Below are 20,750 nucleotides of genomic sequence, written 5' to 3'. Positions count from 1 at the left end.
TTTATAGATACAAATTAAAAAAAAAAATTAAAAAGGAAGAAAAAAATTCTACTAGTTTCAGTATTGCATTGATCCAAAATCAGTGCCTGTACAAAGATCTGCAAAATTCAAATCAACTCAAGCCTGTAGTTTTTAGAGCCGTCATCTTGGATTTTGAAATGCATTCAATCAGAATAAATCAGGCTTAATAATAATCTTAATATACAAAAGGTGTTTTTCAAAACCCCCCAAAAATCCCAAAGCACTTCATGAAGTAACATTCCCATTCATATGAAACAATATATCAATTACAGACATTCAAACACCTCCTAGCTGAGATTTTTATAAGCTTTTGATGAAGGCACCTAGACAAAGAACTACAAATCAAAAGACTCAGTTTTGAATTTTGCCAGCTGCCATTTTGGGCGCTGAGCATGGCAATTTGGAGAGCACTGCTCTGTGACCAGAGCCTGGTCTGAGATGCTCTGGACCCAGAACTAGCTCAGTACCTGCAGAAGGAACATTTACTTTAGTCCTCTGATTTTTCAAATAGCCGTGAAACTGCACCCTGGCTTGAGGAACAAGGTCACAATGCATTTGTCTTGCACTGAGTTGCCTATTTTATGGCACGCAGGGCTTCTGGTTTGAATATTGTTCTTTTAAGCACAGCCTCTCACACAGGTTTAAATGTTTGGCACAAGACAGTCCAAAAAGCTCTTTGTTGTAGCTTGCTGCCAAGAGGTTTGGACTTAGGATGGTTATCATTTGTTCCCTCCATACTAGTGACATCCTTTAGACAAACATTTGGCAATGCACTCTTGGCTTAAAAAACCCCACATTTTCTCAAGGAAACATCCTTCCAAGTTAAATGAATATGAAAAATTAGGATGTCTGTATGAAAAAGGTGGAGAACTACTGTACTGGTTATGAAACTTGGACTACAGGAAGAAAAGCAGGGCACAAGTGAAGACAGAAAAGGCAGAACACCACTTCCAATAAATTCCAAGTTTCCTACTGTGAGAAAATGTGTGCAAATGCAGTCAAACAAACCACCCTCAGTTAATGCCAGCAGCACTAAAACAGAGCTGCACTGAACCACCCTGTGACTGATGTCCCACTCCACTCTTCTCCGACCCGTAAAACACGATTTTCCACACAAGTAATTTCACGTTCATATTAAGGTAAATATTTTGTTGCCCTTGGAACATTAGAGTCTTCTACCTGCCTTTAAGAGCTCTTCAGATCCTCTTTAATCCAAAAGAAAATAAATTTTATGCATCTTTTGCCCCCTTGAGTAATACACCTTGAGAATATTCTGGATTTTTTTTTCTTTTTTAAGTGAAACAAGTTGATTTTAAGACAATTTTCTGGACACTTGTAGTAAACCTTGCACAGCAGACAGAGTCCCAGGACTGTTGGGACTGGCCCTGCAACCACATCACAGCGCAGCTCCTCCAGAGTCCCACAGGCACCCAGGAATTGCATCTGAGGCAGCAATAATCTGCTATTACTTATTAAGTTGGGCTTCAACAGATGTTTAAACAGGACTGAGGTTTATCATCAATAAATCTGTCATGCTTACTTAGCTTTGCCTCTAATTAGGGATGCATAAACCTCCCCTTGTTCAATTTCAAATCTCTTTTGAACACAGTTTAAAAGCTCCGTTTGTCTCACTTACTGCTTTATGGTTTTGATGTAATTCTTTTATGGGGTTTTGAGACAAAACTGAAGGGAACAGAAGAGTTGATCATGAATACTATAAGAAAAGTTGTGAAAGAAGAGTTAAAGTGAAAAAGAAAAGATTTGGGGAACAGATGGTAAGGGAGGAGGGAGGGCAGCAAAGAACACAACAAACGCATACCATGGCCTGTCAACTATGGCCTGTAAAACCCCAGCCTGGAGGATCTGTAACTGCTGCCAATATTGTGGTAAAACCTGCAAAGGCACCGGGGCTCCACCACACTAATGGATATTAAAACTACTCACATTCTGATGACTTTAACAGGGTAAGAAAACACCCTTCTGAGAGTCTTTACCCCCACCAGTAACCTCTCATTAAACAAGAGTATAGAATCATGGAAGGGCCTTCAAGGTTCATCTCATCCCACACCCTGCCACGGGCAGGGACACGTTCCACTAGCCCAGCTTGCTCCATGCACTGTCCAGCCTGGCCTTGAACACTCCCAGGGACGGGGAGCATCATTTGTACATACCCCTCAAATTTTACAGGTATCAAAAGAAAACATTTTGGAAATAAGATGTTCTGAAATTTTTTCTAAATCAACATAGGAATGCAGAATTTTTCATGCAGGACCACTCATGGTTTCATCCTTAAGCATCAAGTGTCATCTGGTGGACTGACTCAGAACTGCACCAAAGAACCTCACACAAAAAATTTTGCTAGGGAGGAAAAAATAAATGAACTAAACAGGGCCAATATTTACCTATGGCCTCAGAAATGTAAAGAATAGAAGCCCAAACCTCTGCCAGGTGCAGGTATTATGAAATCGGCCATAAGATTTTTATAACACATCCAGGGATTTGGTGGACTTACCTCTCTGAAATTTGGGAGACGCAATTTTTTTATGACTTACTGTCTAAAAAGCTGTATGCCTCCAACAAAAACATTGAAAAATCTCAGTCAAATATTTATTTAGTTTTTTAATCTAATCTGAGATCCATAAGTAACTACCTGAATCTAGAATTGGAGCTTTAAAGGAAATCTGTCACCTTGGGTAAAATGTCAGGCTGTTTTCCCTCATCAAGGAAAAAAAAATAATTCAAAGGAATTAAAAATCAGATGCCTTAATCAAGGCAAACAGAGATGCTGCAAACCTTTAAATAAAAGCAAATTTTTAACTAGAAATCAAGCTTTGTATTTCTTTCTGTGCCTTTGAAACATATATCCTGTGCTTCTCTCTCAACCAACGTTAATTAGCTCTGATATAATGATTTTTAAAACCAGACATCCCCTTTTAATTCCACTAAAGAGAAGAGACTGAACCAAGAAGAAAAAGACAGATTACAAGAAACTCCTACTAATGAAGCTCCTGGAGACAAATCAAAATTTTTTTTTTAAATGAAACCTAAATAAACAAACAAAAAGGAGCAATTGCCAGGATCACCACAAAATTATTTTCTATCAGTTTTAATGCTTCAGTTTTAAAAGTAATCCCCCCTTCAAATGAACATATTACTTTAAAGACATTGATTGTAAAACATATTTAGCAATCTTGATAAGCAAACAATGGGGTATATACCTCCAGGAAACACTCCAGTTTATAGGAAGAAGACAAGTGTTGATCAACTTAGGAGGCAGAAAAAACAGCAACATCTTCCTGACCTTTCAAACAATTTCATTGCTTATTGTGGAAGGTCATGGCTACTGATAGCACTAAAGCAAGTTTTAATTGTTTGAAATCACAGCAAAAGCCAATTGTCAGAGAAGGCAGCCCAGCCCTCACAGCATGGCTTTATTTGTCAAGGCCCTAGAATGATTTGGGCTCAATGGCAATTTAAAGATTGTTTCATTTCAACAAGATGTTCCTGCCATGGGCAGGGACATATTCCACTCTCCCAGGCTGCTCCAAGCCCTGTCCAGCCTGGCCTTGGATGCAGGGGCAGCCACAGCTGCTCTGGGTACCCAGTGCCAGGGCTTCATCACTCCCACAGCCAAGAATTTCTTCCTAAAATCTACTCTAACTCTGCCTTCTGCAGTGGGAAGCCATTTACCGTCACTGTCACTCCAGGCCCTTTTCCAAAGTCCCACTCTAAATCTCTTAGAGACTCTTTAGGCACTGCAAGGGACTCTCAGGTCTCCCAAGAGCCTTCTCCTCTCCAGGCTGAACGCCTCCAGCTCTCTCAGCACAGCTCCAGCCCTAGCTGGTACAATCATGGGACTGGACGCTTTTAATTCCTCTTGTTCATATCCCATGCTGTATTCATGTGCATAGGGGAATTTAAGCTGGGTCCTTGTGATGCCAATCTACTGGCTTGGAATTGCTTTGCACTGTCCTTCAGGTGCTCTCCTGCTCACCTGTGGTCCATCTCCAGGCTCTGGGTATCTTTTGCTGTCACTGCCATCAAACCAGAAGAAGTGCAAAGGATTAAGGTTCTCCTACTTTAGTTTTTGGGTCTAGTGGCTGAGTTCTGTGTTAGACTGGGTTGTTCTGTGTTATGCAGTCAGACATTTGCAAACATCAATTTCATCATTATCCAAAGTCAATCTGATGAGCAAAGAACACCTCACAGACACAGAATTAATCTGCTCTCTGACACTTCTTTCCTATGTGGGATCAAAGAGAAGAGTGGCCAAGGCTCAATTTGAGCCTTGAGTCGTGGCCCCACCAAGCTGGCTGTCAAATTCCATTGTGCGGGTTTTCCAAGGATATGTCACCTTCCCCATTTTAGTGCTAGCCAGAGGGGTCCTTTGAAGCTATCTCCCACCTCACTTCATACTACTGTGTTTTGGTTTGTAGCCAAGCACAGCCTGGGAGCATATGACCTGCTCTCTCTCAAAAGGACAGGCATTCAGTGAGTGTGCAAGCACACAACAGCAGCTGACAGGCACGTGGTCTTTCAGGGCCTACCATGAGCTGATCTCAAAGCCCTTCACACTCACACCCAGGGCAGATGGTGAATCTCAGCACCATCTTCCTTCCACAGATCCAGTTCCATAGGCTGATGTAGTCATAGCAAATACAAGCTATTCTTCTTTCTTTGATATTTTGAAGTAAACATCTTACCTATGCAAAATCTACTGCTAAATACCAAAAACTAAGAATACATCCCAAACGGAACAATGTCCACTATAACTGCTTCCCGCACCTCAATCAGAAACAGAAATACTCCAAGAATTTTTTATACTCTTCACTTACAAGCCAAATCCAGTCTTTCCCCAAAACTGACACAAGAGAGAAGGCAATCACCAAGTCCAGCCTATCCAGAGCAAGTGAGACCAGACTTCTTATCAGGAATTTCTAACAGGAAGCATTCACTAAGAAAAGTTTTGTAGACACTGTTAGTCTCTGCATCCCAAGTCACAGTTGCCACTAATAAATGCCAATGCTACAGAGGGAGAGAATCCATCCAGCTGCAAGGGAGAGCGTGCATCTGCGCACTCTGGATCAAGCTGAAATCTTAAAGGTTATCCAAAATACCACTAGTTCTTCATGCCAAGAGGTGTCTTGCTAGCAACACACTGGCCTAGATATCCAGCCCAATCTTTTGGGTAGCCTTAAAGCTGATCCATGTCACCCTGGTTTTTTAAGATTTTCTAAGCCTTCTGATGTTGACATTCTTGTAGTGAATTTTCTCACACACTTTCTGTAAATAACTCATTGTTTTTTCATTCCTTTATGGAGGAGGAGAGAGTTGATGGACTGTTGGTTTGACCTGTGTCATTGCAGAGGTGTCCCTGTCACCTTCCAATCCGCTGTCACTTTTGTAAAACTATAAATATCGGAGTCAGAGAATAAAACTGCCCTTTTTTTCCTTCACCTTGAGAGCGGTGGTGTGCTTGTGTTCTTTCGTGTCCTTCAGCGACAGATCCAAGTCTAACAGGGTTTTCCAGACAGCTCAAATAACCTAATCCTGTTTTTTACAGACTCCAAATAAAGTCCTCAGCTCACCAAGATGAATTACGGAAGAGACAAAAAGCTTCAGGAGGCCAGAGGAAACACAGCCAATCCTCTTCTTGACTTTCTCAACTGCTGTCAGAGGTCCAACTGAGCCCACAAAGACCAAAAAGCATTACCTCAAAGCTTTACCTCAGCTACTTCAATGCAGAAGTAGCTGATTCGGTCAAAGTGTAAGCACTGTATACTAGTACCTCAAAGTGAGTTTTTCAAGACTGCTGGCTGCCAGTACAGTAGTAACTCAAGTTTGTAACGGGGGAGGGGGGCAGAGGACCATTCCTGACAATATTAGCAATTAGGAGTTTCCTGTAACACCAGCAGAGCACTGACTGGTGAACACCTCTGAAATGCAGAAAATTATTTTCTTCTCTCAGACCCGATCAGCCATTATAAGACAACCTCTGTTACCACTGTGACTGCAGGGCCCTGTGAACTCTGCAGAGACAACAGTTTACTCACCAAGGAATAAGACCATTACAAAGCTCTTTTCTTTGGCAGAACTCAAATTCTCCCACTTTTCAGCATCACATTTTTCCCTTGCCTTCACATAACTATCTTAGCCACTGATCACTAAATATCCTTTGTTTACCTCAAAAAATGACAGATACCTTTCTGTGACTGCTGCAATTTTTTCCTAATCCCCCAAACTGAAAGAAATCTAGTGTTTCCAGATGGACCCATGTGCTTCACAAGCTGAAGCACAAAAATAACTTCTTCAATCAATTTCTACTGTAACAAACACACCCCCTCGAACAAAGAGGAAAATAAAGGGGGGGGGGAGACAAAATTTTGTTCCTACTTTTATTTTTCCATTGGAACAGAGTGGTGTAACAGGCAGTAAAGATTTTTTTTCCTGTCATTTCCTGCTCTTATGGACCAAACTCTTTCATGCCACATAAACAATAAAATTTCTATCAAGCCTGTAAATAGAGAGTGGAAAAGATAATAGAAGAACTATTTAGAATAGCCTGGGCTTTTACCTAATGATATTGACATGTTGAAGACAATCCTCAATTGCTAAGCACCCCAGATCTTAAACTAAGATTATTTTATAATCTGTATCCTCAAACACTTTTAAAGATAATCTAAGGAGATTACTCAACATTTGAATGTGGAGGACACTCATAAAATGACTTGTAGGGAACTCTACATTTGGTTCAGATCTCTGAGCATACTTGGGACCTAAATCTGGAGAAAATAAATATCTGTTTTCTTACAAAGCTGGATCTGCAAGGGAATATACTGAACCCCCATGAACTCAGAAGAATATTTTTTTTCCCTAACAAGACACACACTTTTCCTCTGCTATACTGGGTCTGCTTAGTATTGCAAGCTGACTACAGTACTAAAACCTCAAGTGTCAGTACTCGTTTCTGAAGCATCATCCCAAAAAGAACACTTGTCCTGGGCTCAAGCCAAGACAGGGTTAATTTTTACTGTAGAGCCCAGAGGTTATGCTGTACTACTTCACATCATTTTCCAGGATGGGGGAAGGAGTACCTTCCAGGTGGCACAGCATGGTGTGGTCAGGTATTGTCAAGGGTCCTGCATGGTGATGAGACATGAATTGTTGGCCTCTTTCCTGTTCATTCTGTATTACTATTGCTGCCTTTACTGTTTATTTTCTGACCTCATCGCTGTTTTCAGTAAATTGGTCTTCTCTCAACTCATGATCTTTATCTGCTGCGCCTCCAATTCTCCTATCCAGCTGCCACAAGGGAGAGAGAGCAAGTGGAGCATGGCTTGGAGAGTCTTGGTGGGAACACTTAGCTGGGAAGTACATTCCCAAACCATGACACATGAAACCGAGCATGTTGACAAAGAGCAGAAAACACGTAACCATAATCCTGGTTACATGATATAAAACTATGATGTGCCCACATTTACAAACACTGCAAGCCAACTTTTAATAGTGGGCTAGCCTACCTGAACTCAGAAGATAATGCTTCTTTTCTAGTGGAAAATCCATCCAGGGATCAAATAACATATAATGGAAACTAAACCTGAGCTTTACTATACTGAGCTATACTGCCAAGGATCTGCTGCTTGCCTTCACTGGGATGAAGCTATTCCAGCATGTATAAAACACATAATGTTATTTTTGAAGGTCTTCTTAAAAACCAAACACACTCAAAAAATCCCAAACAAACAAAATAACCAAATCAAACAAAACTAAGAAAAACCCCAAACAAAAAAAAAATCAAACAAAACCAACCACATCCTCCTCCCACAAAAAAAAAAACCACAAATCACCCAATAAAAACAAGAAAAACACCCCCGAAACAGTACTTGTAACAAAGATTTCTTTATCTTCCCAGGTAGAAGACCCTTCGCCATGCTGGCTAGACTCCAGGTGAGTTAACAGGGACAGCCCCAAAAAGGAAGGAGCTGACTTCCTGCAAGTTGTTTTAGCAGAAGAGAGTTTAATGAGCGCTCCAAATTTGGAGACTAGCACAGGGAAACAAATGAAATCTAGACACAAATAGCTTTTTCTACATGGTCAGTATGACAGAAGCTGAGGGAAGAAGAAACTGGAGGTGTTTGCATTAGCTTTCTGGAATAGTTAGTGTGCTGGGAATGTATTCAGAAGCAGGTCTGCATGATGGAGTGTGGATCTGTCAGCTCAGATCTAACATTCAGGAGACAATTGCCAGCACTGAAAAAAAAATGGAAAGAAGGAAGCCATACTCCTGATTTCCCTCAAAACACAATTAGTTAAAAAAAAAAAAATCCCAACCCTACAAGACAAAATCCTAGTCAAAAAACACATTAGATTGAATATCAGTAATCAACAAAACCAGAAAATCAGAACAGATATAATGTGCAGGACTGACAGAGAGCAGCAACACTGACCTATCTAGGTTAACTCCAAGAGACCAGAGATGTCAATATCTTTAATGAGTATGCTACATATTTCAGCCAAACAACAGAACCAAACACTGTCACTACCTAGCCTCCACAAACATTTCTACGCCTTCTATAAACTGCTGTAGAAATCCACAGCCTAGCTACACTTCAAATCCTGCATAAATCAGCCTTTATCATGACTGTCATTAAATAAACCTAAACATAACAATGTAGAAAAAACACAGACTTCCAGTTTTTGAACAAACTAGTCCAAATCTTGCAACTGTGACATCCAGCTCTTAAAAAATGTATTTAATGTATTCCAAAAGGAAGAGGAAAAAAAATTTGGGCACTACAGTTTAATCAATATCAGCAAGTGGAAATGAAGACTCTACACCACATCATGAACAGACCAGCTGGGTGCAGGGCATGGGGACAAATTCAGAGTCAGCTAAAGACGCAGCAACACATTTTTATCACTGAAAACCAAACCCAGTACAAGTCAAAGCCAAAACAAGAACATATAACAATCTACATCCAGTTTCTGCATATTCATATTACAGAATTACATATGGTTTGCATTGGAAGGGACCTTAAAAACCACCACATTCCAATCCCCTGGCTATGGGCAAGGAAAATTTCCACTAGACAAGGTTGCTAACATAGAAAAACAAACCTATTTGATAAATGCGGTCCTTATGAAGAAAAATCTTGTTAATTACATTTCCTCTATTCTGGACACTAATTACACATTTATTCAGTAGACACATTTACACAAGTCTATTACCCAGCAGTAACATGATCTAAAAATACATAAAATTAAGATGCATCATTTTAAGCAGAACTCTGATTATAAATCCATCCGTAAGTTGAACGTTACCACCATATTTCCAGTTCAGGCTCCCTTTTGGATAAGCATTTTTTCCAACAGATTCCCCTTCTCTGGGGATGCAATCTGGGCATGCAGTCTGGCTTATCAGCTCTCGTCCTGCACTGGTTACCCACTGACACTGGAAGACATCGAAGAAGCAATGCCCAGGCAAAGCTCTGCCTACTCTGTTCAGAGAAGGCTTTATCTTGCTCCAGGCTGTGTTAATCCCTGAAAGTCTGACTGCCCTCCAATAAATCTATCTGGCAGCAGAATCATCAGGGGGAAAGCTGTAAAATTTTTTTGGGTTGTCAGTCTTTTAACACCAAAGTTGCTGAAAAGCCTACTCTGCTTCTAAGTGAAATAAATGACAGTAATCTTCACTACACCAGACTGAAAAATAAGGATTTGGATTTGAAGGTCTGCCACAAGCCTTCTCAGCAAGGGCACACCACTGCAATCCCCAGCATCAACTTAAAAAATCCTTAAACCACCATCTGATTTTCAATTCTTAAAAAAACAAACAAAACCAAAATGGAAGTTAGAGAATCATATTCTAACTACTCCCCCTTCTATAAATGTGATCCCCTTGAAAATTCTTACTAACATTTTAAAAAGAAAAACCAATTTTATTTCATAAAAAAGTATTTTAAGGCCTTTACTGCAAATGATGATTCTGCAGTATTTTTAGAAACTAAGACATATGTTATTTAAACATGTTTAATGCATTTCAAAAGACAGATCAATATACTGATTTACCAATCAAATGGATATTAGATTAAGTCTCATCTTATTTTCCTCACTATCTGGTGAAATAAAAAAATCAGCTTTTAGTGCCAAGCACCGCCTCAGTAGGTGCCTGAAGGGATTCCCTGTGGGATGCATGGTACTAAGAAATGACAATGACAATGGATTTTGTTACGTATCATATCACCACATCCAGAATTCTTCAAGCTACACCAAGAGATTACATGCTCAAAACTCTCATTTAATATGCAAAATCACTTCTTCCATCACAAGATAGAGGAACATAAATTCAGTGGGAGGTGGGAATTAAATGAAATAAAATTAAAAAATGAGGGAAACAGCAGCACAGAGTTATCATAACTCCACAAACACAATCTATCTAAACCTCAATAAGTTTTGGATATGAAACTAAAAGTTTTAGAGGGCAGAAAGTAATGCACAAAAATGTGCATTTTTGCAATTTGGTCTCCAGAAGGATCTGAAGATCAAGGCTAAATTCAGCTCCAACTGCAGTAACTTGGGGTTTATTAATTTTTATTAGTCCGCCAAGCAGACGCAACAGCAGAAACATTTTAGAACAGATGTCATCAGGAATATCCTCGAGCTTCCACAGAACTGTGTCACTCAGAACTAAATATGTCAGAGGGAAGAGACCAAGAATAGTTGAAAATGAGGGAAAAAAAAGTGCTAAGTTGATGCTAAGCCACATCAGTAGTACTCAAGGATTCTTCAGGCACTGTGAAGTGGGACAAACAGATGACCAGGACTCAACAGGAGTTTGATGTTCATCCTATAAAGCTAATGGAACAGATCTGGAACCAGGAGACAGGAAAATCTAATGTGTTTGGCAAATTTGGAATGTAGTCTTAGCAGCCAAGACCTTTGTGGCTGGCAGACCCAAGCAATGTAGGTGCAAAAGCAGATGTAGGGGAATCAAGCAGCCACATTTAAAAGCTGTGTTCTCACAGTTTAAGATTTTTAAGAGCATTTCACCAAGGCTCTCCCAGATTACAGGCACCATCTATGACTCCTGGGTCTCTGACCCTCCATGGGAGAGAGAGGAAGCCACCACTCTATAGAGGCTCTGCTGTCATCAAAAATCATTCAGCAAGATCCTGCTCAATTCTCCATGAAAATCCAACAAAGAGGGAGTAAAGGGAGCAATAAACTGTGCACACTGTGCAGTTTGAGGCAACTCACCTGCGGGTTCCTTACAGCTTTGAATGAATCAGCTCAAACCCAAAACTCAACACTTTGTACAGAGGAGTGGGTTGGAACATTCACCTCACCCTCCTAATATATTGTCATGATGCAACATTTTAACACTTCAAACATGCAAGTAAAGCAACTTGGCACAACTCTGTATACAGCTTCTGAACGACTAGAAATTCTTTACCAGCCATAAGAAAATGTCAATTTCTGTGGAGGCCGTGAATTCTGTGAGTCAATGAACTCTCTAGCTTTAAGACACAACGGAATTTTTAAACAATTGAGAGTAGGGAGAAGAAAAGAAATAATAAAACCACCTCTTGCTGCCAGTTATTCTATAACCAATTTGCTACAAAGGTTTTCAGTCTGTGGCCAGAACCCCAAAGTAAAGGGACAAGTAACTCAGCAGCTCTCCTATACTCAACATTTGCTTCGGCAGTTTCTTTGTCCTAAGAGGATTAGCAGTTTTAAAAATAACTTTTGGGACTTGCATGGTCTGGAAAATACCAATAAAAAACCAGACTATCCTTTCAAGTGAATAAGAAAAGCATCTGTTCTGCATTCCAAGTGAAGCAACTTTTTTGACTGCACAGCCATCAAGATCAAGCAGCCATAACTCCAATCAAAGACCCAGTTCCAACAACCCCACACATCATGGATGAGACAGGACTTTCTTAAATTACTACTTTTATTTTACTATTTTGAGGAAATCTTACGCTCCCCTAGCTGGGAACACTTGCACTTCCAACAGTAAATTAGAAATAGCAAAGCAAGGCATGTATTTGCATAAGATGAAAAAAATTTTAAGAAATGCATTTCTCAACCATGCCACAATTAGAAGGGGACTTCTCCCCACAGTGCTGATATTTGGCCCCAGAATTTCTACAGCCAAGAAACAGGCTGTTAGACTTTCAATAGCAATTAGCAAAACAGATCCAGGAGAGTACAGCAGGCAGCACCCTTTGTTCCTCCATGGGAAACTTCTCTCTGAATGGATGACTCCCACAGCCAGTGAGAGTGATTCACAGAGGTGGCACACCTGGCTCCAACAGGAAATTGGAATGGCTGAAGTTTCCTCCGGGCAAAATTCATCTACCCCCAGTGAAGGGCTTTGCAGATATTCAACAAACAAGGAAAAAAGGGGAAAAAATTAAATAGAAAACCCATATATGTTACTTTAATACAAACCTCTAAGAGTTTCAAGATGTACACTACTACAGCCTGGAGGCTAGGCCTTAATCACTGTCAGTTTTTGTAGGTTCTGCACAGCTCCAGTACAACCATGTCACCCAACAGTACAATTTTACCTATGAGGGCACAATCCCCTTTTCCATCCAATTTAAGAGGGAATACAATGCCCAGCTTGCACTGGATTATGTGTTCAGCTATCCCATGCAGGTGCACACAATCCTGCTCTCCTGGCAGCTCACCAGCAGCAGCATGGAGCTGCAGCGTGACCCAAGGGCCACACCACTACCAAATCTCTGCAGCTCCAAACACAGCTCAAAAGGTGTGGCCAAGGTGGGCTTGTATGAGGAAGCTCCATCCTCCACCGAGAACCTCCATGAGAAACCTTGCATATTTCTCCCCCAAGAGGTGTGAGAACTGAGTACACTCTCATCCCCTGTCTTTCCCAGAAACACTGCAGCCAGCACAGGGCACGATGCTAGATTGAAACAGCAAAATCCAGGGAAAAAAACCAAACCCACAGGAAGCTGAGATCTGGTGGTATTTTCATTCACTGGTCTGCTGAGAGATCACTCCTTCCTTTACTGCATTTATTCAGCTCTCTGCTGGTGTTACCCTTGAGAACTTCCCCCTCACTTCTGCAGTAAGGGAATTCACCTGCCCACAGGTTAATCTCCCAGAGCGTTTTGTACAGGTTTCCTTTTCCACAAAATTCAGATTACTTACTAATTTCGACTTTAAAACCCTCTTTCTTCAAAATCTCTTCCTACACCCCTATGAGGTTTTTTTGCATGGTACTTACTTTTTCCTTCCTTTTTTATCTCAGTCTTCTATTCTACTTCTTCATTCCATTCAGTTTTTACACAAACAGTTTTATTCAGCTTTTTAAAATTCAAATCACAAGCCCCCATCAGACACATAGGGCCAGTGGCAGAAAACACGGTATTTCTGTAGATCTCGTTCTGGAAGTGATAACCAAATTACACTTAGCAGGTGATTCATATCAAACATGGTAAACCCAGGTCTGGAGGCTTCTTTGGTCTTCCTTTCACAGTTCCTTGCCCAGTGTTTGGTACATTAACTTTCACCCTGTCCCAACCTCACGGTTCAAAATGATTACTGAAGTAGCAAGAATCTCATGAATGTAAATATTTGCTCAAGGTTAAATTACCAAGAGAGAATTTCTGCTCAGAGCCTGCAAGTCCAAAAAGAGAGAATATAAAGAGGCCAAGAGTTTAAGAAAACTAGAGCCCAGTGATAAATTCCTTCATTATAGTCAGACACCTGCCTGTTTTTCAGAAGTATAAAATAAAGAGGAGAAACCTCCAACATCCAAGTGATATTTAGATGTCACCCTGTCTTTCAAAAAATACTGGGACTACTGGGTTCCTCAGACTTTTAGAAATTAGATTCTTTAATATGAAGACTGCTATCCTCCAAAAATCTCCATGCAGATTGCCGTGATGCCATGTAGAGGTGTGTATGCTGTTTGTACACACTGTACCCAAATGCTCCATCCCAAGGATAGAGGCTGGGCTTCCAATAACAGGCTGACATCTAACCAGTGTCAGCTTTGGACTCTCTATTAGTGTTTTAGCCATTCTCATTAATTAACCAGCTCAATGAGTACCAGAATCTACCTGTAAAGGTACTACACTTTTAGCAGTGATTCTGTATACTTCAGTGGAGATTACTCAAAATGCTTCAAGAGAGAAAAATGGTAAATTGCATGTGCAATTGATTCATTCAATAGTCCAGCATAAAAATGCTCTCTCCTTGAACATTCATTAAACAAAAGAATTTCTGCAAAGCAGCAACAAATAACAAATAAAGAAGAAATAAAGAACTAGAGCAATCTTACAAAAGGGGACATTTCAGGATTTTCAAATGCAATTACAGTAAAGTACTTGCTCATGGCCATGCTGAAATGTGCGAGGACCTAAAAAGTTTCAAAGCTCCTCACCTGTCACAGCAAAGGTCAGTGGTCTGCTCTGTCCCTGCTAGTACCTTGAAGGTTCTGTCATCCCAAAAGATGCATTTTTACTATGACTAGGAAAAAAAAAATCAACAGATTTGAAGACCATTAATTCTGCCTTACTTTATTCACTGCCCAACGACTGCTTCTGACCCAGCCTCAAGAGTGCTCTCTGAACAGCTATCAATACTTCCAGCACATTTAAATGTACTCTAGAGGCCTATGAAATTTTAAATTTAGAAACAGTTTGCTAGTTTTGCTAGTTTACTAGCTGCCTCTAGTAACTCTGAGCTCTCTAGAAATTCACCAGCATTTAAGACACCAAAGCTGGTAACACTTGACATATTTCTTTGAGACACAAAACATCCTTCTCAGGTTATTGGTGCCCAACACGAGCACAGAGAGGGACCAACAATGCCTCTTGGGGATGCCTTGTAACAGTGAACCCAGATTTACTAGGCCCACCATTAACATACATTACATCATTCAAGCACTACCAAGCTCCCCAACAAAGGAGAAAAATCCCATTTTAGCACTCCTGCAACTTTTTTATGCTGATGGTTATCTGTGGAAGAGCTGTTGGTTTTTAGAGTTCATAACCACAAAATTAATTATACTAAGAGGGAGAAAAGAAAGACTGAGCGACAAAAGTATTGTGCCCATATCTGAAAGGTTATTCAAACGGCCTGGCTTCACAATAGGAATTTCATCCCTCTGTTAATGGAGGTTGCTACAGATGAGGAGTTGATGAACTCACTTTGCTGAGCCCCTTAAGGATCTTGCAGGGAGTCTTGTATGCCATGATTGAGATTATGCTGTGTCAACAGCCTCCACTTCTCAGCCTTCCACCTCAATTCTTCACCGAGCCCTTTCACAGCAGTTGAATCACTCGCTTTCTGTCCCACACAAGGGTCTTAATCCCAGACAAATAGCAAGAAAAGTGCAACCCAGAAAACAAGGAAGCAGGTAATACCAATAAACTCTTTCACAGAACAACAAAAAAAGCAATGGAAGTCAGTAAAACCAGAAGAAAAGGCAGGGAGAATAGCATTTTGTGATCAGTGGTCAGGAACCACAGAGGCAATGTGCTTTAAATAATGCCACTTAAACTCAACAAGTTAACCCTGACAAGACAGACCACAACTGCAGACCTGGATATTTCTCACAGAGGACGCGGTGACCACTGACAGAAAAGGTAACAGCCACACCACCAAGGGAGTGGAGATGAGCATGAGGCTGTCACTCCGACGAGCATCACCAGCAGGGACAGCCCGTACCAGCACATCTTCCTGCACAGGCTGGATACCCAGGTAAAGCAAACACGCAGTATTGTAATATCAGCAACTCCTAACTGCAGGCAGCACAGACAGAATGAACAGCCACAAACTGTGAAATAAAACCCAAAGGCCCATTAAATTTTAAGATGCTGCAAAGTGTAAAATGTAAATCAAGTTATAATAACCATTGTTTTTAGGACCTGGCTGTGAATGGGAGGGGGGAGAGTAGAGGGAGGGAAAAAAGTTCTCCTGGAAGCACTTTCCAGTATACCTCACTATTGTTCCACCAACAAAGGCATCTCAAATTTCACCACTCATAACCTCCAAACCAGCCAGAGTTCCGTGCTGTGACTTGACTGCCTCCCAAATGCTCCAGAGAATGCAACAATGAGCTGCAGACATCTATTTTCAATTTCACATGGATTTCCACCATGGAGGTCTGGGGTCCTGCGCTCAGGGGTGCCAGGCTCAGCTCTCAGCATGGTGTTCAAAGGGGTTGGCAGAGAACAAAAAAAATGAGAGCCCTGAGAGCTGGTGACGGGCATGCAGCATGGCTCAAGAGCTGTCACATCATGGAAAGGACTTCAACAATACTCCCTCCTACTTTCCTCCTCCTCTCTCTCACTCATACCCATCTTAGCTCAGGTTATGTCATACGCTCAGGTTATGTCATATGCTCTGTTCCCACATCTGAAATATATGAAGTCACATTATTTTTTTTACCTAAAAGGAACTTTCAGCTAGTTCAGAGAATTTGAAACAAGAGACATATTTTCAAAAGAGTATCAATATTCACCATTGTGTAAGAATCACAAGTCATTGTCTCTCAAGTGAAACATCAAATTCCACAAATCTGATGCTGCCAATACAAATGGATACTACAGTAGTTATTACTGATTTTATTCACCACTGTTCACTCAACTCAAATGCAATCAATGGCTCAAATGTCTAACACAATATCTGTATCCAGGGAGCTAGAAATATTAATTACTTAGGTTTTACCACTCACCTCTTTTAGTTTCAAATTGAGTTTTCAGTAAATGAAAAATTTAAATTTAAAAATTAAAATGTAAATTTCAACAAAACAGCTTGAAGAAGAAAATTAATCTTACTCAAAATCTTGCGCAAAAGCATTTCAGAAGTTCACAGCTTCTGTGTGCTATGTGGTAGAAAGCAGTACACAGTCAGAGGAACTAACTAAAGCACTAATCACATCATTGCTGCATGTATACTCCCTGCCCTTTCAATTCTCACATAGACCCCTTGGTCACACTCACTGACCAAAGCAGGACTATTATTGATCTCCAATAATCTTATCGAGATCCCTAAAAAAAACCCAACCAGACAGTCTGGAAAAAAACCCATGCACCCATAATTATTAAGCTCAGTCAGCAGGAACTGACATGCTTCAGTTAGGAAAATTCAGTGTTTTTTAAGCTTATAGACACATGGGAAGACATAGCTGTTCCCAAAACTTCCTGCAGAAATTAGTTGTACATTTTTCATTGAAAAGCAGTAGGAAACAGTTGGACTTTCGGTCATATTTCAGAGAGCAGCCCTGCCCACACCACTGCACCTCACAGAGCTTTTTTGAGAACAAAGCTTCCTCAAAACCAAACACATTGAACCTGATCAGGGAACTCAGAGTATAACTCAGAGTAAAACCATTGGAAAACCATGCGACAAAAACTGCCTTGAAAACAATGCAGTGCAAACAATGAACAACTAAAAAATCGTCACCTGGGATTTTGACTTTTCAAGTCTGTCACTCCTGGTGTCACAAGGTTTCAACATCCCACTTCCACTACCACTGACCTAAGGCAGTCTTCCTCATTCTGGATCATGCTACAGAAGCTCATCCCACACAAAAAGCCATGGGGACCATCATCACTATGATTCTACTGCTTTTATTGTTTTGAATGTAATATTCTCTCTTGCACCTCTGAGACACTCCAAGACCAGATACACCCTGCAGTCCCAACCTTGTCCTACATTATCACCTCAGCCATTGTTGGGAGCGGGGGAGACACCCACAAGAATTGTGTCGGTCAGTATTTCCATAGCATTCGCACGCTACACTGGATTTCCTTAAGGAAAGGGCAAGCTTTTTTTTTCCATCTTTCTTCCTGCTTCTGTAGAAGATACCTGCCAGGCCTCAGATCTGCACACTCGGCAAGAGGCAAAGGTCCTCTGGAAAGAGAAAGTCCTGACTCCACTTTCAGCAAGAGTTTTAGATATACATTTAAATGCAGGAAATTGTGGCAAATATGACCGAACAACAGCAATTCCAGCTCCATTCAAGAAGGATTCCAGCCAGGACTATGCAAGAAGGGCACATCAGATCAGAGCCACAAGAGCAAGCAAGCTCTATTTCCCTTATATTACCACACTCTGAGTCCCCTGACTCTGGAAACAAGAGTAAGGCTCACTGGTTGATGCTCTTTAGCGAGATGCACCACACTCAAGGAAATCACAAACACACACATACAGAGGGACACATATTGCACCAATCTACAAGCAACTGACATTGCAATTACATACTGCTCATACTGCAATTCACAAGCAATTGACATGAGAGCCCTGACTCTTTCACTAACAGAGCAGGAGGCTGCTAACATGGGCATTTCACTAACGCAGGCTCCAACCCATGTGGGAGGACCAGCCTCTAAAAATTAATGTACTGAAGATTGGTACACAAAGTTCAGGAGGTTCCAGAAGTCAGATTGCCTGAATATCTCTGGATCCAGGGCAGGTGGGGAACTTCAGCAGCTCTGAAACTCGCCATCATCTTTCCTAGGTTGACCCAGCTTTTGTAGGTAAAAGCAGGACAGAAAACCTCCACTTTTTAAAAATAAGAACTTATTTCTTTAAAAGGAGTTCCTTCAAACTCAATGTAATTTTTATAATTTTTCTTTAGCATTATTAAGGTAAGAACACTTACAACATAACGAACTGGGTCACAAATGAGCTAAATCAGGAACAACCCAGCTTGATTATTCCAAGGGATATTATAAACACAGCTCTGCTAGATGGAGTACGAACTCTAAAACACCCTCCTAGAATTGTGAAAAACAGCTTTCTATGAAAGACAAACTTCTTCTAAAGAATGCAAGAATCCTTTTATCAATGTATTGGTCGCCATACATAACCCCTTTCCATTCTGCATGCTTCTCAACAAAACCAATTCTGGTCATTAACAATTGCCAATAGTCTCTCCAATTCCTTGGTGCCGCTGTGTATCAGGCACTGCAAGATTCTTTTATGTTGCAGAGCTGTTTTCCTTTGTGTTAAAATTTCCTAAAGCTTGCAATGGAAAGTAGAGTATATCCCTTTAACACAGTTACACCACTCTTAATATTTGGAATGGAAAATGTGACATAGGTACTGAAGTTTAAAAAACAGTACGATGAATGTGGCCAGTTTTCTAAACATAAATCTCTTCAGGGTTTTTTGGGCTTTTCCCCCCCTTCCTTCCTTGTTTCTGTTTCTGGGGGGGGGTTTTGTTTGTTTTTGTTTTTTTCCACGAGAATCCTGGTTTTACAGAGGCAGCCAGCTAAACAGAACAGATCATTATGGTTCAGAGATTTCCAATTTGCTACTGGAAATGGTTTATGTTTAGACTAGTAACAGTTCCAAAAGGTATTGAGAAAGGAGAGAAGGAAAAAAACCTCAGCATTTCATAAGTGCCTAAATATGGATTGGCAGGAAATAAATTTAATCTCTACAGTTAATAGCAGTCTTAATGAAATTAATGTTTAACAGAACTGATTTTGTGTGGTTTTACGAGAACTAAAAATATATTTACACAACTCAGTGCTGCATTTACTCAAACATGGATTCCTTGGCCATTGTGAGGCACACAGGGACGCCGGGTCCGGGGTGCGTGTGCGGGGGCAGCTCGGGGTGAGCCCGCAGCTGGCGCCTGGGAGGCCGCGGCAGCGCGGGCAGCGCCGCTGCGGGTCCAGCCTGGGGAGGGCGGGCCGGCCCCCCGGGCGATGGGTTTGCATCAGAACCGCGCCAGCCGCTCGCGGGGGCAGGGAACGAAAAGAAAAAATCAATTAAAGAAAGAAAGTTAGTTGAAGGCGCCTCCGAGTCCGTGCGAGCTGCTCCGCTGGGCCCCCGCCTCCCCGCGGCGGAGCGGCCCGACCCCAGGCTCCCCGCCGAGGGCGCGGGCGGAGCGGGGCCCTGGCGCCAGCAGAGCCGGCGGGACCGCGCCCGCCCGCCGGCCGGCGAGGGGAGGGCAGGGGAAGGAGGCGGCGGCGGCGGGCCCGCACACCTGGAGCGGGGCCGGCCCGGGAACCAGCCTCCCGCCCGCTCTGCAGAGACCCCGCGGCCCGCCGGGACCACGGCGCCGCCTCGCTCCCGGCCCAGGTCCCCACGGCCGCCGCAGCCTCCACCGAGAACTCCCTCGGAATCGCGGCCGGGGTGCGGGGAGCTGGGCGCAGCCTTACCCTCCGGCTCCATCTGCTCCCGCCGCCGCGCTCCGGCGCTCCCCGAGCCGCTGCGCGCTGAGCTGGGCCGGGCGGTTACAAAGGCGGCCGCCGGGCGAGGGGGGTGGGTTTCCTCTCCCTCCCACTGCAGCTGCATCGCGCCATGAGGCGCCGCCAGCGGGACGCGGCGCCCCTGAAGGCGGCGGAGGCGGGATGCGCCCCCGCCCCGGCCCCGGCCCAGCTCGGGCCCAAGCGGCAACGGGACACGCCGGAGGGGCCGCCCCGGCTGCCAGGGAACCAGGGGCTGCGCCCGGCCCGGGGGCAGCGGCGGGGAAAGGGCGCACCCGCCGGGGCTGGCCCCTCCCTAGGGCCGGGAGCGGGAGCCAAGGGGAGGGGGGGAAAACACCCTTTCCTGCCCCCTTCCCGCCCGACACTGGGGAAGCAACGCCTGCCGCTTGCGTGGCCCCTTGCGAGGAGCTCCCGCTGAGCCAGACCCGTCCTGGGCTAACCGTGCGCATCCCACTCGCCCCTGAGCGAACCAGTGGGCTCCGGGATGCAGCTGCAGGGAGCACGAGGCGCTCAAGCTCCTCATCA

At 42.6% G+C, this 20,750-nt stretch overlaps 1 protein-coding gene across 1 annotated transcript in view; it reads right to left on the bottom strand.

Annotated features, from left to right (window-relative positions):
• FGD3 (FYVE, RhoGEF and PH domain containing 3) overlaps window positions 1–20,504 on the bottom strand; it is a 93,956-nt gene extending 73,452 nt beyond the window's left edge. The window contains exon 1 of the mRNA XM_064723716.1: window positions 20,178–20,504. The gene's annotated coding sequence lies outside the window, so the exon portion shown is untranslated. The remainder of the gene's footprint in view (window positions 1–20,177) is intronic.
• Between the last annotated feature and the right edge of the window lie 246 nt (window positions 20,505–20,750).

The sequence above is a fragment of the Zonotrichia leucophrys genome, chromosome 12 (assembly GCF_028769735.1).
Source record: "Zonotrichia leucophrys gambelii isolate GWCS_2022_RI chromosome 12, RI_Zleu_2.0, whole genome shotgun sequence".
NCBI lineage: Eukaryota > Metazoa > Chordata > Aves > Passeriformes > Passerellidae > Zonotrichia > Zonotrichia leucophrys.
Note: the sequence above shows the minus strand (reverse complement) of the source record. Positions and strands in the feature narration are given on the sequence as shown.